This window comes from Poecilia mexicana, unplaced genomic scaffold (genome assembly GCF_051168715.1).
Source record: "Poecilia mexicana isolate PSO_F unplaced genomic scaffold, ASM5116871v1 scaffold_14, whole genome shotgun sequence".
Lineage (NCBI taxonomy): Eukaryota > Metazoa > Chordata > Actinopteri > Cyprinodontiformes > Poeciliidae > Poecilia > Poecilia mexicana.
The window spans coordinates 4,426,698-4,447,122 of record NW_028263383.1 but is presented as its reverse complement, the minus strand read 5'-3'; positions in this window follow the sequence as shown (position 1 = coordinate 4,447,122).

Below are 20,425 nucleotides of genomic sequence, written 5' to 3'. Positions count from 1 at the left end.
GGGAGGAGGGGCGCTGCTCTTGCAAAGGATCCTGGGAACACTGGGAATGGTGGTTTGGGAAGGTGAGGACTGCCACAGAGGGGAAATGAGCACACATGTAACAGTAGCTTCCACAGGCTGCTTTAATTTAGGCCTTCCTGTCAATGCAGAACTTATGGAGGTTTGTTAATTAATGTTTTATTTTTTATTTTTTTAAGTTGCCGTTAGGAGTGAAGAAATTGTTTTTGCGAATGGTTCTAATTTCTGGTAAAAGGTCAAAATTACATTCACAGTGCCTCCCAAGTGTTATACTGCACCACAGCATGGTGCTGCCACTATTATCCATAACCAAGTAGGGACGGTGTGTGTTCAGTTCATGGTTGGTTTTTATGAATGATATTTCATAAAAACCAAAGTTAAAAGCCAAAGTGTGCCCATCAGCCTTCTGATGCTAAAAATTTGCATCCTTGCTAAGTTTAGCCAAAATAATCTTAATAGCATGTGGAGAATCACAAGTATGCTGACCAACATGAACTTACTCCATTCAATATGTTAAAACTTGTCTATAAGCTAAAATGAGCCAAAATGCTAATGTTAGCCTAAATGCTTTGCAAGTCAGTCACTGCCCTCCTTACACATTGCTATGGCAGGCCCCCATTAGGCAACTTCTGAGAATAAATGTTGCACCAATGTCATTTAGCAGCATATTTCTAACTTATCTTCATAGATTTGATTTATTCTGTGCTGCTTTATCAATGAAATCCAGGTAAAATACATTTTCTTTTGTGGCTACGAAACAATAAAATGTGGAATTTTAACAAAACACTGTAAATAATTATAAAATGATACAGGCATTTTTTTAAAAAAAATTTCTAATACACCATTTCAAAACATAAAAGTTAATAAAATAAAATAAAATATTTAGAAATGTTCAGAAAATTTATATAATTCAAAAAAGACAACAAAACCTCCTTTCATGCTTTTGTTGTCTTTACTCTCTCTTAAGCTGAGATCTCATCCTGATTTTTAAAACATCCTTGGATTTCTTTTTTTTTTTTTACCTTTTTGCAAGAAAGCATTCTTCCAAAACAATCCAGGTAGCTTGAGCGAAGCACTTGGACAAAGGAAGCTCAAAGAGGTGCTGGGTGATCGCTGTGAGGAATCTGAAAGGAGATGAGGAAAAAAGCTGATTGCACTGCAGGAATCACTTGGTGTGACTCCAGCAGAGACCTCCAGTTTCCTTTAGGGGCCGAGGGCCGATGTTGCTAGGTGACGGATGATGCTGGGCTGGAGCTGCCATGGATGGATGCTGCTGAAAACCATACTTTGGAGTACAAGAGGACTCAAACTTTAAGAGGGCATTTACAAAATGATTTTAAATGCTATCTTTTTAAAAATGTACTCATAATTGCAACTTCAAATTATAATAGGTTATGACTCCTCTATTTCTAGGGCCCCGTCTCATCATCAGATGACCTGTGAACATGTTTAGTGTCTTATGATTACTAGGACCTTTTTAATTATTTTTTTTAAATCTTTTCTGGTAAATATTGTTAAATAAAAATAAGCAAGGTAGAATATGAAACTTTGATTCAAACTGGTGAAGTAACTGATCTGAAATTCTGAACTGTTCAGTTCAGTTCAGAAAGCGTACAATAAGGGGTCCGTTATTTAAAATCAATAACTGATTAGAATATTTATTTTTGATGATATTTGTACAAGTGCATGCAGATATAATAGAGAAGTTGTATCTTCAAATATATATATATATATATATATATATATATATATATATATATATATATATATATATATATATATATATATATATATATATATATATAAAACAGGGTAGCGAGTTTGACACATTCTACAACAGCAGCAATTTTCCTTTTGATTTAGTTAACTTTCATCAACATGTCAAATAGTGCCCACCAGGGGGACATGTCATATCTGCTTTGACCATCAATTATTTGAAGAAGCTTTCTACATTCGACATAGTGCTCTGATGAGATGTTGTTTCATGACTCCAATAACTTATCAGATTATTAGGTGGGTATGAAAGCTTGCAGGTATGTTACTGTAGAAAAAAAAACACCTGAAATGACAAGATGTAGCTACCCCATGTGTGAAAACGTTTTCATATAAATGTCAGTAAGTTACCTGTTGCTTGTTTAATGATAATGAGCTAAAGAAAAGAAAATAAAATAAAACAGATTGGTAAAATAAAACACATTGTGCCCTTTTTTGTTACTTGTGAGCTTGGCCTCGGTTCGTCTGTGCATTTCTATTGTTCTCCTTTCGCTGATCTTTGTCCAACAATTCTGCTGATGTCTCTCTCGCTCTCGCTCTCTCCGCTTAGCTCATTTTCTTCGTCTCCCCGCAAATGGTGACCAGAGACCCCTCTGAGTAGGTCTGCCGTGGCAGGCTCAGCTCTGTTCTCCTCCGGTTCTGGTGCTGGCTGGCTGATCAGCAGGCCCCCGCGGCTCAAGCCACAGCTCCAGGACAGGCAGTAGTGGAGCAGACAAAGGACTTCATTCTCTAAAGGGAGATTGGTGGTGTTGGTAGGACGAAGGGAGCGCTAGGAGATGAGGAAAGCAGGAGAGGAAGAGAGCTGGCAAGCCCAGCACGAGGGGTCTTATCCTCCCGGCTCAAACACATGCCACCAGCTGCTGCCCCCTTCCTGTGCTTTCATTAAAAAGCCTCCCTGTGCTTCACTGGGTAATCCACATGCTTTACTGAAAGAGTGTGAGGTAAATACAGTATGTCTATCCCTTCCTCTGCTTGCATCTCCTCTGTTTTCCCATCTCTTCCCCTTCAATTCTCTCTCTTTTTTTTCCTCTTTCTATGCTCTGCTCCTGGCAAGTGGAGAGCGGTCCATTCTCCGTGCGTCTGTGGGTTTGTGTGTATACCTGTGTGTGCACCCACAGAGTCTGTCAGACTCTCGCCGTTTCCAGCACTCAGCCCAGAGCCAATGCAAGCATTGCCAGAGGGAGCGCCTGCAATGTAGGGCGCCCGGCGAGCTGGACGCGGGCAGAATATCAACGCCACGCGGCAGATCCTCGGCCCAGCAGCCCACCTGCTGACTTACGTGATCCAAATTCGAGGACGGGGTGGGGTGGGTGCTTTGGGAGGGAGTTGGACTGGTGGGGTGAGGTGGAGGTTGAGGGAAATTGCCAGGTAGTTTCCAGACCCACTTCCCTGCGTTGCGCCCAATTAATCAAGGCTACATCTGTGTTGGATGGACCTCTAGCTCGAGGGGTGGGGGCGGAGTGGAAGCACTTTTTGTCTTCACACTGTTCCCGGTTCTGTTCTTGTGTGTGTGAACAGAACCGTGCGTGTGCGTGCGTGCGTGCGCGCGCTACCTGTGGGAGTGCTCAGCGTGCATGTTAAATGCTTGAGGACTAAAGAAAGGTCCGTCTGTTTTATGAGTTCCTGTGACTAACCCTTTCTGGTTCGCTCGCCTCCTCCACTTTCAGATTATTCTTGGGGTTTCAGTGTCAGCAACAGGCCTGACCTCTCTCCCCTGCCCCTTGCCGTGACGCACACACACACTCATGCACGAATGCACGCGCACACTCCTCTCCTGCTCTACCTGACCTCACCAGGAAAAGGATCATTTTTCAGCACCTGCATTTATGTTTACCTCGCAAAGCTCCTGGCACACCTGGAGCTGAGATAGCCGCTCTTCTTTCATCTCTGCTCTGGAGCGTGGTTGCGTTTTTTTTTTTTTTTTTTTCCTTCCTCCCCTGTTTGGCAGTTAAGTCTCAAGTCTCTTCCCAGTCCGATTCGTATGACTAACCAGTGCAACAATACGGGCCAGCGCTTAAATTTCCAAGCAGAACTGCCACTTCTGTTTGGATGCAAAATCACAATTTGTTTTTCCAACATTATTTTAACTATCATAAAGATGTCCTGCGCTCTCTCTGTAGTTTAACTTTATTAGCAAGATAGGTGCACAAGCCTATATCACTGTTGCTGGATGTTTTTTCCCCCCCTCTGGATTTTAGGGTGATTCAGTACTCTAAATCAGTAAAACCTCTATCGCAAGCCATTTTACCTCCTGCGATAAATCTGTGAAGACGTGCCCCATCTTGTCTGCCTGTATATTAATGAAAGTGTGCGCATGTAGCTCACGATGGTGTGTAGAGGCCTGGCATAGCGTGGCGCAGTGCAGAGTGGAGAGGAGAGACAGCTGCCCTGACAGATGCCGGGAGGCAGGACCCCACTGGGAAGCAGAGGGAGGGAGCTGGCACTGCCTCACCCCAGCGGAAACACCATAGGCTGCAGAGGAAATGGGCAGGGGGACAAACCAGGGGCTCAGTGTGTGTGTGTGTCTGTGTGAGAGAGTGTCACTGTGTATCTGATCTACTTTAAGAGGACCTTGGCAGTCGGTCATGTATGTATGTGTTTACCTCTGATCCAGTACTTATGTCCAACCAATCAGGTGAGTCACGTACTTCAAGATCGAGTCGGTAGGAAAGATAGATCCTTGTTGTGATTATATGTTAAGGTGCAAACACAGGAAAGCTCTCGAGCAGTATCTAAGAGGGAAAAAAACTGGAAAATTAACAGAAGTTTATTTTCTTAAACAGCTCACAGGTGTTGCTATGACAATAGTCTGGTAAAAAAAAAAAAAAACAGCTCCTTGTTCGAAGTTTTGCTTTAGGGCCTGGACACTTGGCTACTGAGAAACAAAAGTTTATAAGTGAATATTGATTAAAAAGAATATAAAAACAAAACATGGAATCTATTTCAGTAACTTCATTGAAAAACCTTGCATGTAAATTCATTACAGACATATATTGTGACATAATTTTAAGTGGTTAATACGTTTTTTTTTATTATTATTTTGATTTTCCAGGCCAAAGCAAAGAAATTAACACAGAAATGTCACATTATGACCTTCACGATCTTTGGGAAAATTGCTGACTTGACAGTTGTCCAAAAAACGATCACTGTCCACCTCCACAAGGAGGGTAAACCATTAAAGGTCACTGCTGGCCGTTTATAGACTGCTAAATCTGAGCATGATAGCAGAGAGTTGACTGAAGGGAAAACTTGAATAGAGGTAAATGCAGCTTTGAGAGGACAGCGAGCCAAAGTCTATCTTTTGAGGGACTAAAAGAGATTTATACATGTGGCTACAGTCAGAAAGTCAAAAGATAGCACGAAACATTACGAGTGTGGTGACGTTTTCAATATATAGGCTGTCACTCTCCTTGTAACAAGCCACTCTTGAACCAAAGATTGAATCAACAGAATCTTACTTATGCTATAAGGAAATGAATACTCAGTTGTCCTAAGTCCTTTTTTCACACTAATTTCATTTAAAAATCAACTTACCAGAGTCAGGAAGAAGAGCGGCGCTGTAAGTCCAGATTGAAGTTTCTAGAGTCAGCGAGGGTTTGGGGAGCCATGTCACCTGCTTGAGGTGGTCCACTGTGTTTCATTAAGTGAAAAGTCAGCACAGCTATTTGCCAGGAAATTTAAGAGCACTCCATGCTTCCCTCTGCTGACGAGCTTTCTGGAGATGTGGATACCGTTTTCCAGCAGGACCTGGCTCCTGCCCACACTGCCAGAAGCACAAATACTTGGTTTTATGATAATGCCATCGCTGTGCTGGATTAGCCAGCAAACTGGCCTGACTTACACCGCAAAGAGAACCTGTGGAATATTGTCATCGACACCTGGCTAAATAGTGCAGATGAGGTGTTATAGCAGCCTTACTGAACACCTCAGCACAGCCACAGGGCTGATCACCTCCACGATAAGCTGCACTGATCCAAAAACTCGTGCAAAAGGAGCCCAGACAAAGTTCTGAGAGTAATTACTGACCAGCGCACGTAGACAATTTTCAATAATAATATTTATCCAGTACAATTGTTATTTTATTGGTTTTACATAATGTATTCATATTTGGAAACGTATATCACCCTGTGTGTCATCAAAATTAGGTACTAGCTTCACCTTTTAATTTGAATACTTAATTCCAATCTAACTTTTTCTGATATTTTTAATTGAATTGTCCTTCTTATATTAATTGTTTGCCAAGCTGATTCGCAGCAGAGGAGCGTTTATATCATGGAGGCAGTGGTACTTTATGTTGTGACCTTAGCAACCCCCAGTTCAGCTCCAGGTCACGGCAAGCACTATTTAGTTTTAATTATTTACACTTTTGCTTAATGTACTCCTGCCACTGCTTCATTTAACAGGGATTAAAAATAGGCAGGTCATGCAACTTCACCCCCCCCCCCCCTGCAAATGCATTTCTAGTAAAGTAATAAAAATATATATCGCTCTTTACCAGTGATCGCCAGGAGTCTTTGATGTGACAACAACATTGTAAACTGATGTTAATATTACACTGTATTTGTTTTATTTTATTAGTTTTCTTGTTTTCCTTTTGTAGATAGATTTTTACGGTAAATATTAATGACAAGGCACAAATGGCTACTTTATAACAAGCTTTGTGCAAACTGTCAATACTTCAAATGTATTGTTTGCAATAATAAAAATCATATTAGTATTTTATAAACAGTAGAAGCTCACACATAAAAGCGCAGCGTCCACTTTTTTTCACAGAACTATAAATATCTTGTTTAAATTCAAGAAGAAAACCAGGATGTGTGTAATATAAAGATATGTAACACACTAAATAATTAACACACAATAAACACCAAGGTTAACAAGGTTGTCAACAAACAGGTGCTATGTTTTGTGTTTCTGTTGAAATATGAATGGATTATCTGTATTTAGACCCCTTACAGCTGTAAAATATAATGTTCTGACAGCAGCAATTCTTTGGTTGTGTTTCTCCTCTAACTTTGCACACACTTAGATGGAAACCATCTGGGAACTTCAAATTTATGTATGTCTTGCCACACATTCTCAATAGGATCTATGTCTGGACTCTGGACCACCTTAAGAAGTGAAGATGCTTTGAGCTAAACCGTTTCAGTTTTGTTGCTCTGTTTGAAGGGGATCTTTATCCTTTTTCAAAGTGTGTTGTAACAATTAGCAAGTTTTCTGTTCCTGCTGAAGAAAAGGCATGCCCACAGCATGATGCACTCAATACCATGTTTCACCACAAAAATAGTGAGAGTTCAAGTATAATATTAGTTTTCTCCCATGCATAGCATTTAGCAAAATGTTCAGTCGTGCTGCACCTTCTTTTATGAATGAGAAGCATTTCATGATATATTTAAAGCCTTGGATTTGAACCCTGCACTTTTTTTTCTCTTCCATCCCTAACTTGTCTACTCTGTTCCAGATCTCCACCATTGTAATAGAAAAGCTTTATTTATAGTGGGATCAAATTAAAATTACAACAATGAATGGATGAATAAATGTCATGCTCTTCCTGTGCATGAATGATGAATATTATTAATATCTGACCAGATAACAGTATTTTAACAATAGCACCACTTTCAGACTGATTATGGACCAGACATGTGTGCTAACACCCGACTTTTGTATTTTTTTAACTTTAATAACCCAAATGTAAAACATTAAATCCCATAAAAGACTTATTTTATGAACTTATTAAAATAATAACTATCTGTATCATGCTTGACTCCAAATTGTTTTCTAATTTCAGAGCACATTAACACTAGAGTCACTGTATCATAAGTCTTTATCAGTTTGGTAAGAGGGGCTTGTTGCTGTGCGTGCACCCTTTAGTAAGTGTAAGGGATGCTGCAGACCTGGTTTGCACGCAGTGTGCAGAAAACTAATGCAGCAGCAGGGACGCACAGTGGGGAAGTGTTGCCATGGTGAGATGGGCTATCAGGCCCAGAAAGACCGTTCTTACCCGTCCACATGTTCACTGCAGCTGGGTTGGCTGCTGCTGCAGTCACTGATGTGTGGTCGAGGTAGACACACTGTTTTGCACAAATACAAAACACTAAAACTGCAACAATATGTCTTGGATTTGCACAGATAAGCAACAGCTACAGCAGCGATGCTCAAATCCAGAGGCTACTTCAAACTGTGCTTCCTTCTTCCCCCTCTTCTTCCGACACAGCAGCTGACAGAATGAGATGTCCTCAGAGATCTTGTCCACTGGGACCAGCAATGCGGAGGCAGAGCCTGCAGAGAGGAATAGTGACAGTGTCCAAGCACAATGTGTCTACTAAAGTCATCTGTGTGTGACGGACTAAGGAAGCAAAGTTTTTGTTACCCTGAACATTGTTGGAGAAACCATGGATGTTGTGTGTGTGCAAAGATATGAATGTACAGTTCAATTTCGGAGTAAGCCCATTCACTTTCTTGCCGATAGCAGACTGCGATGTTCAGTTCCACTTTCTGAATACATAGTTAAACTCAAGCACGTTTATATCAGATGAGCTTCTTTCTGTGTTGGATCTGACATGAAAAGTTTAAAATCTGATTAGAATTTTTGTGCTTTTATCTTAATTTTATCCCAAATCCTGGACCAAACGGTGGTAAACTGATTGATTTTTAAACCTACTGGAGACCCAGATGCATTACTTTTGGAACTCGTGCTTTTTTGTTTCTGTGCATGGCTTTCTTTTTGTTACAGTTGTTCCTTTAAATCAGCGACACTCTCATGAGGTGTTGGATTGCTAACATTTCAAACTGAATTTGTCCTGTTGTTCCTACCCACAATTCTACACCTTCCCCCAAATAGCAGCTAGAGGATCGCACCTAAAATGTCTGTGCATGTGTGTTTTTGTGTGGATGCCTGTTCCTATCAGTTCACCACACGTTTCCTATTGATTTCTTAACATTATCTTTGTTAAATATGCTAGCGTGTCAAAGCAATCAAAACCAATTTCTGCAGTTTATTTAACTTGTATTATGATTGCCATGGTAATTTCAGTCTCTTTATTCTGTTGACATTATGCATATTGTTTTAACAAAGTCCACAAAATAAACACAAGTTGTACCCGTCAGGAAAATAAACTTTTTTTTCTGTTTTGTAAATTTTAGTGGCAGTTTATTTCTAGATTATTAATTCAGTTGTACCATTCAGCTTTGTTTAAACTTGCTTCAGTGATATGAGTGGGAACACAGAGAGAGTGGAAATATGGCTGCACATGACTTCTACACTAACAAGATTGCACTGTTATCACTTTTCATGCGTCCAACTGTAAATGGAATGTACTGAATCAAAAAGGAAAACTTAGTTGCCAAGAAAAAAATATGCCATTTTATGTGTGTGTAAAGCCAAAATAAATACAAGTTTAAATCATGTTCTATTGTGGAGGATTTGCAGATTTTTACACGCTTGCAATATTAGCTTGGGGGAGGTGTAGAAATGATCTATTTCAACACAATTTTAAAGGAAAACAGAAATGAATGCAAACACTGATCACATTGATCAGTATGACTGGATGGCCAAATATGAATGATCATGTTAACAAATGACATGCAGATCTAACAAAAGATGATTAAAAATGATTTTGTACAATGCTCTTCATATTAATTTGCAATAAAGAGGAAAACTAACCCTGTTCGTGACCTTTGGTTTGCCGCAGGGATCCATTCTGGGGCCTGTGATCTTCTCGCTTTTCACGCAGCCGTTATCTGCCAGTCACTCAAATTTCTCCACTCTATGAGCTCTATTCACAGCTGCCTAAAGGATATTAGGAATGGCTCTCTCAAATATTTTTTTTTTCACCTAAACCGAATGGATGTTGTTCAGTGGTAAGTCATGTAATGTTTCACCCTCTTCAAGCAGGTTGGAAAAAAAATCTAGGGGCAAAACTTGACAGTAGCTTAAAACTTGACAAACAGGTTGATTCTGAAAACAAGCTTTTTTCAGTCTAAAGAAAGCCATTCCTTAGCCACAACGACCTGTACGCTTGATTATTGTAATACTTTATGAGTCTGTATCAATCAGTCTTCCATCTCCTGCATACACCTTGTGGAAAACTCCGCTGCTCGCTTATTGACAAACTCACATCAACATTATCACTGCTGTCCTTTTATATCTGCACTGGCTCTCGGTTCAGCTAAGGATACAGTTTAAACCGGTTCAGCTAAGGATACAGTTTAAACCACTGCTGTTTGTTTCTAAAGCACTGAATGGCCTTGCATCACCCTATATATCTGAACTTTTGAAAACCCACCAGCCCAGCAGAACTTTATGGTCTGCCGGTCAATATCTGCTAGAGGTGCCTCGCTCTGTGGGTGAGCAATGAAGGGACTGGTCTGTTTCTGCGGCTGGCCCAACATCCTGGAAATGTCTTCCCGTCTATGATCTGATTTTGACCAAAGCCAAACTTAAAGTCATTTATTTGAAAAGGCTTTTGACTTTTAGTACTTTTATGTTTTATTTTAATGTGGTTGTATTTTCCAGCTTTTTACTTGGCACTGTTTCAGTTTTAATGTGTAAAGTACTGTATTTATTTGTTTTATTTTGTAAAGCATTTGGTCAATGCAAGGTGTTGTTGGTGGGTGTGCTATAGAAATAAAGTTTGATTGATTGATTTAATCACCTGTTTGCTGGTGTTTCTCAACCAACCCCTTAAACTACATCTCTGCATCCTTTTAGGTGTAATGAGAAGCTCTGAGGTCATGCAAAGGGCCTTACCAAGATGGCTACCAGCCAAACCTGTGATGCATAAAAGTCAACATGGCATAACTGCAACCATTGACAAAAATCGCTTGGTGCGGTGCTGTTGAACGGAGCACAGCTAATAACTCAAGGCTCTTCCTCATTGCTCTTCTCTATTCATTACATGAAGAAAAGGTAAATTCAGGTTATATTTTCTTTTTGCGAATAAATTAATGGTATTACAATAATTCAAATCTAACTTCAAATTCAGCATATTCAATTGGTATGTCTGTGTATGGGAAGAGTTTAGATTTCAAATATCAGACAGCAGAAAATGAGAGAAACAAGGAGAAGATGTGTGTGCACAACTAAGACTGAAAATGTCCATTTCTCAGCGTGATGCCAGCATTGATCCAGTGTGACAGAATGGGTTTCATTGTTCATCACAAAAGGAAGCAAAGCATTTTGTCTTTCCACAGAATTACTTAAATGTTCCACACCCTGCTGCACAAATTAGAGTAGCATTGTTGCGTAAACGCGCACATTGTGAAGTCACCGTGATCTGTTGCAGAGTGCATTCGATGATGTATCTTTTTTTTGTTAGTACATCAGCATATTGTCTGTTAAGCTGCCAATAGTGCAACAAGGTGAACCAAGCAGCAACCCATAAAATATTTTCAGAAATTACTGCAGTAAATAATGTCTGCACTCTTGTAGATGCTAACACCACTACAGTAAAATCTGCTAATAAAAAAACAAACAAACAGAAAGCAAGGACAGTGGCGTGTAGCCGGTGATTCCAACTTAGCAAATGTAAAATTGTGAAATCTTTCATTTTCAATGAAGAGAACAATATTATATGTTAATTTCAAATGTTATTTTAATAAGGTTACCTCGTGGCAGAATTGGTATCACTACTACATTTTAGCAAGAATGTCCTGTTTGGAGTATTTCTGCATCGAATTTGCATGTTCTCCCTGTGCATACGGTGGGTTCTGTCAGGGTACCTCCTGTGTCCCTGCAAGGACAAGTGGGTTATAAGATGGATGAATATTAATTTGAAGCTAATATTTAACAACAAATGCCCTTAATCCATCCTTTTCACTGAAAGCTTACGACAACCCTTGATGCATAAAGCTGCTTACAATGTTTTCTTCTCTCCCTCGGCCCCCTCCGTCCTGTCACACTTTCAGACACGCCCCTGGTCACGCCCAGTCTTCCCCTGAACTCACCTGATTGGTCCGCTGTTCAAACTGGTTTATTTCTAGTTTGTAAAGATGGCCGTTTCCCTCCAGGCGGTTTTATAGCAACAATCACCGCCCCCAGTTCACCGGCGTTGCCGTCCCTTGCTGGAACTATTAAAATTAAATCCGAGCCCGTGTAATCCCTCACCTCACCTGTTCCTAATCGCATCTCTGTTATGCCGAGTGGCTACAATAAAAAAAAAAAGAAAAAAAAGTAAAAATACGTCGACTGGTGAGCCAGCCTCTCCGACGAGAGAAGCCGGAAGTAATGGGAAGTTTGTGACGTCAAAGGTTTAAAAGTTACTCGTAAGTCCTAGAATTAAAAATTAAATGACTAAAAACGAATCATTTATGGTCAATAATGATATTAAATTGTTACATTTGTCCAGTGCTGATATGAAGAAAGGATTCCTGTTTCTGCTTCTTGTGGGACTGTCACGTGACCAGTAAGTATATTTATTCTTTGTGTGTGTGATGTTCATAATTGTAAATAAAATTTTTAATTTAAAATTTTGTATAGGAACCTATGCCTGCCCTGAGAAGACCTTTTTTTTTTTTTTAAAACAATACTTTTTGTCTTTAATTGTACTAAAGGGTCAACAGCATTGAAGTGTATAGTCCTTGTGTGACTGGTTATAAAATCAATACAAAAGTAAAATAGCTTTACAAATGCTAGTTGTCAGGAAGGATACATGGCTGGCATCCCATTTAAAAAAAGAAAAAAAAAACAACTAGTAAACCGTCACATGCTATTGCAACCTAAATCAAGCCATAAATCAGTCTGAAACTAACAGTCTCAATATGTAGGGCCATGGATTAGTTGCATTAGGACCAGTACTCATTATCTGCCTGGTAGGACATGTACTGGAATACTTCATGGTAGCTTTTTCCATCCGCTTGGGAACTCCCACCAAATTCACTCAAATATCTAAAATCTCTGGTCAAGAAGGCCCAACGAAGATTACATATCAACTGAGATTGCCTCATAAACTGAAACATTCCCAACAGCTGCTGGTGTCTGTTCACTGATCCTCTTTGGACGCGTTCATAGGATACTGGTGTGTTATGGCAACAGCTCTGCATATGGTCATAAAATCCGTGCAGAAGACTGCAAACATAGATCTTCGTACTCTGGAAGAAATGTACACCAATTGCTGTCTGGGGAAAGAACTTAAATTTTAATTTGAAATTTTCATGTGATTAATCCTTTTTCTCTTTTGAAAAAAGCCACTGACAAAACTGTTGCTGCCACTGACTCCATATACATATTGTTTTTCTTTCCAAGGATTTTACTTCAGGCTCAGAGTTTGTCCTGGTTCAAACCAGTAAAAAAAAATCTGCTGCTACAATTCGCTCCTAATTTTGTCTTAAACACAGAAAGACGTTCTTAACCAGTGCTTATGTGTCTTTCATGAGTTGTCTTTGTCTTCTCAAACAGACTCAGCAGCAGATGACTGCTCCACTGGGTTCTGTTGGAGTTTTTTCCATTTGAAAAAGAGTTTCCTCTCCACTGTCGCCACATGGATTCTTGCAGAGAACTGTTCAGTGGTGCCAGATGTTCGTTCAGGAGATGCAAGTGACTCAATGCAGTGGGCTGAGTTTCCTAAAATAGATTTCATTTTTTACCTGGTTGCATAATAAGATGGCATCAATTACTTTCTGTTATGACAGGGGTTGACACTTGTTAAAATAAATTAATTGATTTGAATTAAATGGATCTAAGCTATCTTAGCACTTATTGTATGCCTCCACTATTTCCCTTCCTCTAACAAGCTGAAAAATGCAGGTGTACCCTGATTTTGTTCTGTCCATCTTCCTATCTGCTTCTCTGTTCAGTCTGAAGAAAGCATCCTTACAGCAGTGTGGAAATAGTTCAGGATGATGCAAAATGTTAGTGCTCCATCGCACATAAATATTAGCAAGTAGTGCTAATAGCAGTACATCAAAGTATGTTGATAGGCCTAAGGGGAGATACTGCACACCTTAAAAAAGTTTTTACTGCTTCAGAAGTTGCAGTAAAAATTATTATAACCTGGTTCACTTGAGTTATTACAATTTGGATAAAAGTAATGTTGGCAAAAAAATCCCGTGGAGAGGCGTTGGAAAAACTCGAGCTTACCCGGACTCTCGGCTTGCTCTTCTCTGCTTGAGGCTTAAGGCTCGAGGCGGCTCACCTAAACCTACAGTATTAGAACTGAGCCCCTCATGTTCATGTTGATGTTGTGGGAAATGTAAGCCTCCAGTCTGATAAGGCAGAAGATCACATGGAATAAAACTATGATATTGCTAGTTCAACAGCACGGATTTGGCTCATTTATATATATATATATATATATATATATATATATATATATATATATATATATATATATATATATATAATTGCAAAAAAATGACTTTCACAAACAGGTTTATGGGGCTTAAAACTGTCATCACAAAGTTGCATTTTGCCTCCCCACTAGCTCATAAATACACTCTAGCCATGGTTGTCAAACTGTGGTACAAATACTACGGTTGTTCTTGGGGTGCCATTAGCCGAACACAAAAGAAACTTTGGAGTTGGAATTATTTGCAAGATAAATGCAAACAAATTAGCCGAGATGAAGTGGAAAACGGCGAGTCATGGACGAATACTGGCGGCAACTTATGCTGGTCCAAAACCCCTGAAGCTAGAGACTGTAGCTGGGAATGATTTCAAACCCAACTCTCTCCTTGAAAACCAGTGACCTTTACTAACTAATATGTTCAATAATCAGACTACATGCTTTACAAGCTAATATTTATCTGTGTTTATCAGCATGCTGTACTTCAAACACTGCAGCAGAATATTTGTTGCTGTGCTTTGGAAATTTGAACAAATAGAAATAATGAGCGCAAACAAACTTTTTTTTATTGTGGTAATTACTTAAGTTGCTGACATTTCCATGTGTGGAAATCATGCGTCACACAGCAGCATCAAAGAAGATTTGTTCCTGTGTTTCTACATAATACTGGAGTATTCATGACCAATTGATATATCAAAGGTTCATAAATCATTTTACTTTCTAAACTCTAAGATTTGTTTACTCAATAATAACCTCACAGAACGTCACGTTATCCTTTTCGAACTCTTTGACAGTTTTATATGAAAGGCAGCCATGTTGGATTCTCAGGTAAGGTTGGTTAGAAACCTGCAATTCTTACCCTTAAAAAGCTGACTTCTAGGTATCTGTTTATTTTTCCAACTTCAAGCTTGGAAATTTTGAGGATAGGCATGCCAAAAATGGATAAGATTGTGGTTTTTCTTGTATGTATACACAAAAATAGAAAATCCACATCCTGTTGTTTTACATATGTCAAAGAATGATAAAGTTATAATTTTTTGAGCTTGTACTTGTTAAAAAAATCTTAGAACTGTTGAATATTATTATTATTAATAATTATAACTTTTTGAGTCCTTCTTTGGCTGGGTGTCTGGGGTCATTTCAGTTGTCTGTCTGGCGTTTGTTTTTGTAAATTCTGTATCTGCTTTAGTTCCCTCACGGACGCCCAAAAGCCACGAGAAAGAGAAGCAAAAAAAAAAAAAAAAAAAGCTGCCAAAGTAGTGTAGCGACATTCACACGCATCTCCTCCCTCCGTTCCTGGGGGAGGATCCATTGCTTTCCAAACACACATCACTGCCTGAGGGGCAGAGTGACCGTTCAAGCAGCACCATTTCAACACACTCGCATGCAGACAAGAACGGGTGTGCACACACACAGAGGTGTGTTTGTGCTGTCCTACTGCAACACCCCAGACCATTGATTAGACAACGCTGAAAGTCAAACGGGCTGACCACAAATTAATGATTAGCAGCAAACAAAGATATGTATGTGAGATTTTCCTTGCAGGATTGAGTTCAGTAAGTTTTCACAGGCGTTTGGTTGAGTTCTGTTTCCTGCTTGTTTTCTCCGAGAATGCAACTAAACTCTTGGTTGTTTCACTTTTGTTTAAATTTCACAGTCTACCAGACTCTCTCCCACTGACCTTATCTCTTATTTTATGTCCTTCCCTTTCTTTGGAGCTTTTCTTTGTCTTTTACCTCTACTTTATATTGCAGCTGCATGCCCGGTCCAGACCTTTCTCCGCTTCCTGTAATCCTCACTGCCTCTTTTTTCCCCTCTTGTCCTCCCACTCTGTGGACTCTCTTGCCTCACACCTTCCTCCAACCCTTTGACATGCTTCACTTCATGTTATGGGCGTCACACGCTGCCTCCACGAACGCTGTGCGGACATGTATCCGTACGCATCTCGAGTGCGACCATTTTCCGCAGGAGGCGAGCGTGAAGGAAGGATGAGAGGGAATGAACAAGGAGGGGAGAGTTTACGCATGTAGCCCTGAGTTTGTTAATAATTAATGTGTCACAGGTTTGCAAAATTGCCTCACGTTCTTCTCGCTCCATCTTCCCTTCTTCCTTGCTCCCTCTGGCTTTCCTTTCTCTTGTTCACTCTGTCTTCTTTTTCCTCTTCCCTCGTGGTTTGAGTCCCCTCTCTGTCTCCATGTTTCCCTAAAACACAAGGCTCTCTCTGGTGTTGCTGGAGGATGAAATGTAAATACACACGTGGGGAGATTTCTTGATTTGCTTGAGCTGGGCAGTATATAAAGAAAAATCTCAAATTTTGTGTATGTTGTGGCCTTCTGGTAGAGTTTCATCATAAAGAACATTCATATAAATCGATAAAAAAAAAGGCCGTCAATAAACGCAGAAGAAGGTCTCCGCGGTCTCCTCTTACTGCAGTGGCCATCACTATGCCAGCCGTCTAATGCTTTAGGGTGTTGGACTGCGCAGGTGGCAGGTGACACGGATTTCAATAAAAGGGATTATAGCTGTGGGGACTGCAGAGAGGAAAAACAACACGCTAATGGATGCCAGGACGGTCAAAGACGTGACTTTAAAATGTCTTGTGGACAGGAACAAGACTTTTATTTTTGGGACATTACATTGATTCAGTATGTATTGATGCAGTGTGAGATATTATTTCAACACACAAGCAAAACAAGTTTTACCATCCTACTACTCGTTTTCTAAACTGCACAGGCATGTATGAACACTGTCAATCCAAGCCAAAGTGGTTCCTACTAAAACTATTACCTGGTTGTTTCAACGGCAGCAACAGCCATCATGCAGTTGTTATGGCTACCAATAATAAGTCTTTGGCCCACTCTTTTTTGCCTATTTTTTAAGGTCATGCTACAGCATCCGTGCTGGATTCACGTCCAGATGGCCCTACTGCATGACCAAAGAGTGTTTATGCTTAAGATCATAAACTTTTGGCTGGATTTTTCTTAGTATGGAGAATTCATCGTTCCTTCAGTTAGGCAAGTCGTCCAGATCCTGAAGAAGCAAAGCCACCCAAGAACATCCAAGTGATGTTCTCTTTCTGAAATGCTGTCAGTCGTATACCAGATGGAACTGAATGCAAATCTTTCATCATTGGGGGAAATGTGTAATGGGCCTTTCTGTTCATTTGGTTTAGCCATGGCGTTCTCACAGAAAGTTCTCCCTGTTCTCCCGGAAAGTCTCTCATTTTCCCGTCTCTTTCTTCTGGTCGGTTGAAAAATTAACATTGATCTTAACTGAGGCAAGTGAGGCATGCAGTGTTTTTAAAATGAAGCTCTGGGTTCTGTTTTGACCTCCTAGATGAGGTTTTTGATCCACTCAGGATAATTCCTGTGGGCTGAGCATTCATCCCTTTTTGACCTCTTCTATCCAGAAGCATCAATACTTCTGAGAAACACTTCTGCACAAAGCATTAAGTGTCTGTTAAAGACATAATTTAATGTACATTAAATGATGAGATACACTTTGCTGCTCGTCTCTTTTAGATTTCTCTTTAGATCAGGGAATGATCTGATGCTTTTAGAGATCTTTAAGCCTACTACATGTTCACATGTAGTAGGCTTAAATCTGTTTAAGTGATTTCTTGATTTTTTTTTTTTGAGTCAGGCAGTAATCAGGCTATGGAAACTGAACCAAATAATGCAGGTAATCAGTTATTTACTGATTAAACAAGGGGGTAATTGTGTTTTCACATAGGGTTAGGTTGAATATATAACAATGTGGTTTGTAATCACTCAGGTTATCTTTGCGAGATATTTTTTTTTAGAGATCTAAAGTACCTAGTTGGATGATGAGAGGAATTAAATTCTTTCAAAATGGATTTTCTCTAGAGTATGAACTGAAAGCTCTCAATTTTGAGAAAACCAGGTCGGTTTTTACCACGTAAAACCGTCATTTATTCTGTCAAGTTAGTGTGAATTTGAGAAAATAATCCCTGTCTTATCTCCATCACAATCCACTTAGTGTGCTCAAGTGGGTACTTCAATGTTCTGAAGTGTTATTGTGACACTTGAACGTTTTCTAAAGTACTACGCCATGTCTTGCATGTGTAGCTCTAATTGCTGGGGGTATCTTAATGCTATATTTTTAGCATTGATGGGTTTCAAATGTCAATTAAGACCGGAGATGTACCAACCAGAGTTTTGTGTCCAATGTCCAAACTCTTTCCTGCTTTGATTTACTGATACAGATTAGAGTCAATTCCAGGTTCTCTTCAAAACCTGTAACTAACAGGACTCAAAGTATTTGTTACTGCATGTTTTCAAACATACATACCTGAATGTGCCTTTCAAGCATAGCAGTAGTTCAAGCTGCTCTTTATTTTATCATTTCAAGTGAATATCCTTCTAGTGTGCATTGTCTAAAACACTAATTTCTCTGCACGTTTGCATGACTTCATGAGGCCATTACTCCAGGGTATATTTAGTTTCAAGCTGCTATTATGCTTGTGCGAACAGAGGCCAAGTGACAGCAATTTAAATAAGAGCTTGTCAAGCTCTTCTCATGTCTGGTATGCTTTACAGTGTGTCCCCTGGCAGGTGCTGGACTTATGTGTCTCAGTAGGTGGACAGAGGACCGCCGAGTGACCTGCTCAGGACAGCTGCTGACATAATGAGGCCAGTAAACAAGCATCTGTCTCACCCACTGAAAGGTGAACCCACTCAGACCAGGCCATTTCCTTTCCCTTCTTCTCCACTGTCCCCATATGGCTGTAGATGGCAAAACTAGAGAGGGTGAAAATAAAAACAACTCCTGCAAAATTGAATTAGAGCCTAGATATGACGGCTAGCTAGCTAATGCGGGAGTGTGAGGCTCTTTTAAGACTCAAATGGTATACTTTCTTAAGACGTGGGTTTTTTTTAGGGCTATAAACTACTTACTGAGGTCATACATGAGTAGTTAACTTCTATTACAACCTACTAACAACTATAATCTTTTAAAAATCAATCTTAATAAGTTTAAATATATTAATACTGACTAACAAACTCACAAGCTGCATCAGTTGGGTATATGTTTACTTGCAGGCATCTAGACATGAAGATAATTTGCTAAAGTTCAAACTGAGCATCAGAATGGAGAAGAAAAGGGATTTCAGTGATTTTTTTAAATCTGGCATAGTGGTTGGTGCTAGAAGAGCCGGTCTGAGTATTTCAGAAACTGCTGATCTACTGGGATTTTCTCTTTACAGGGAATGCCAACAAGAGAACATGCAGTTGCTGTGTGGAGGAAAATGCTTTGTTTATGTCAGAGGTCAGATAAGAATGGCCAGACTGGTTCAAATGATAGAAAGGCAACAGCAGCTCATATAGCCAATTGTTACAACTACAGTATGCACAATTTAGTGTAAAAAAACAACAAAATCAATAGTTTAGACTGCTGGTGTTGGTATGTTGGTGTGGAGTTATTTTTTCCATCACACGTTGGGCCCCTTATTAGCAACTGTGTGTTATTTAAATGCCACAGCCAACCTGAGTATTGTTGTTAACCATTTCTGTCTCGGTGCGCAGATTTCCACTTCTAGCAGGATAATACGTCATGGCTTTGAATCTAAATTATGCCACCATTGTGTTCAGTGATAAATTTTTGGGATTTTTTTTTAATTTTTTTACTTTTAGCACATACTTTAAAGTATTCTTACAATTAAATGAGAGCATTTCATCATCTGCATATATACTGTATAATAACCTATGACCTACAAACATAGGAAGGCTGAATAAGTAGGATTTATTGCTTCATGAGACAATAAGTGGGGCTAAGGCTGTTGAAGAGAAAGAATAAGGAGTCTTTTTCACTCTTTTTCTGCAGAATGAGTCACTGTTGGCAACCTTACTCTCAAGCCTGATTGCCTTGTTGAATTTGTTTTTGGCTTGGTGACGTACTCCCTGTATCCCTTCTTGAGTGCCTGCTTCATGGTATTCATGAGAAAATTTCATGAACCTTTGTGATTGGGGGAAAAAGAGACACTGCATTATAGTTATTGGGACCCCTGGAAAATAAAAAAAAAAGCTTTGTTCAAGTTTTAATCGGAGGAAGACGAAATAAAGCCTTTGTAAAGGCAGATTTGGGTTCTGCAACACTGTTTGTGCCAAAATCCAAAGACAGGTAGCAGCTGCTGTTCATGCTGTAGAGGGAAGGTCATTAAGCATTTGGGAAGCAGAGTAGAAGAACTGGAGCTAGGTGGAGTGCTGACCAGAGAGTTAAGGGCCAAGCAAGAGAGGGAAGCAGAGCGTGGCGTATGAGCAGCGTGCAGAGCTGGAGCATTGCCTGGAGGTATAGGGGTGCGGCTCGCTCTGTAATGCTGTGTGCCTGCACCAGAG